This window comes from Ostrea edulis, chromosome 9 (genome assembly GCF_947568905.1).
Source record: "Ostrea edulis chromosome 9, xbOstEdul1.1, whole genome shotgun sequence".
NCBI lineage: Eukaryota > Metazoa > Mollusca > Bivalvia > Ostreida > Ostreidae > Ostrea > Ostrea edulis.
This window is the reverse complement of record NC_079172.1, coordinates 32986184-32988066: the sequence shown is the minus strand read 5'-3', so window position 1 is coordinate 32988066 and position 1883 is coordinate 32986184.

Here is a 1883-nt window from a genome sequence, read left to right as displayed (position 1 = left end):
ATCACTGATCCAAAGCAGGTATTTAAATTTTATGGAGCGGGAATTGCACAACATATTTATTAGCATACTTCGTGTACAAAATAACGAATAAACACAACATCTGCCTGTTTTTCTCGGTCATATTTCACACGGTATATATATTCCTTTACAAACATATCCACACATATGAAATGCAACGGAAACTGTCCTATGTGCCAAGTATTTGCTTTCAAACACGCAATGGATGACGAGACTGACTTCATCATTTGAGAAATATACACTTGTGGAATCATTAATAAAAGAATTGGCTTTATGACCATGACCTGACCTAGGGTATGTTAAATTTACCTAGAGAAGCCATTGTGCTAAAATAAACTTAATATACAGCACAACCAGCCGCAAGACATCTGACCTACTGCCCGAATTGAATAGTGACCTTAACCTAATATCTTAATAGACCAGTAGGTGTGTCGAAGCTTAACTGGCTGCCCTGTAATCCCTCTGAGGCTGCTTAGCAGCTGCAATGACAAGAGTGATACAAGTTTAATATTTATTAATTGGATCAGAAACAGGATGCAAATTTACATATATGGTGGAAAGGGTCGCATACAAACTTTTTGTGGGGAACTGGGGAGGCGGCCAGTGTGCCAGTTTGACTACCAAAGTAGGGGCAACACAGGGGGCCTTATGTGGACATAGGTGCCCGAACCAGAACGAGTCCCCACGTTCTAAGGGAGGTAGAGATCTCTGTGCATCTCACCGGTCTCCTGCGTGCTACCTGGTTTAATTAGCAAGTGCGGAGCAAGCTTGTAGACCCTCCTACAGTTGTCGCAACATGCACCAGCCTGTAGCATCCCCTCCCTTAGTAGGAGGGGACCCAGCTATGAACTAGCTGAGAGCCCCACGAATTAAACTTTAGCAACTTATGAGAGAAATTAGTATTTTCTATGAATATCCACTGACCCTTGACCTAGTTTAATGGTCGTCTGGAGGGTACACGTGAAATACCTGCCCCCTGCTTTAGTAGTAGGTGGGAGGAGAGCCGGTTTTGGCGCAGAATTAGTGATCAACTACCCCAACGCACTCCCCAGTCCCGAACCCCCCTAGAAAGATGCGACAATTTTCAAACACGCAGTGGATGACGAGACTGACTACATCATTTGAGAAATATACACTTGTGGAATCATTATCTTTAAAAACAAAAATTGGCGTGAAGCGTTGCAGTTCATACCTTCATGTATGCTGAAAAATGATATGTAGTTGTTTTTTTGTTTGTTTTTTTTTTTTTTACATTTACGTTCTACTTTCATTTCTGCCGGAATTTCCAACCGTTGAAATAGACGTACATGAACTATATTTATCAAGATTCAGACGTATTGTTCCCAATCGCAGCGCATTCATGAGGAAATGGCTATCAATACAATTTGTAAAAATATCAAAGGCAAAAGCATTGAATATATGAAAGACTTTTCGAGCACGTAATCTCACATTCATTAGTTTTATATGAAGCTTTCAAAAACATACGTTATAAATGTAGAAACCCTCGTGCGATTTGAATTTCAACTTCTACATTGTATATAGTAGGGACTCGATACGAGGAACAGTAAACAACTTTCGACGAATCCATATTTGAATTATAATATTCTGTAATTGTTCTTGATTGGGTGCGGTTTTTTAAACAAAGAAAAAATTATTATCAAATGAAATCTGTCCGAATATTAGTTCGGGAAAAAAGATGGCCAATTATTTACAGTTCTAAAGGACTCTTTCTAGTGAGAAGAGAGTCCTCAGAATGCTAAGAAATGTCCCATTTAATGGTACTAGTTCTACCGTGGCTTAGGGATGTCTTTTCAATAACTAACGTTACCAAAAAACCCCACTGCTATCACGGAACAGAAATCACC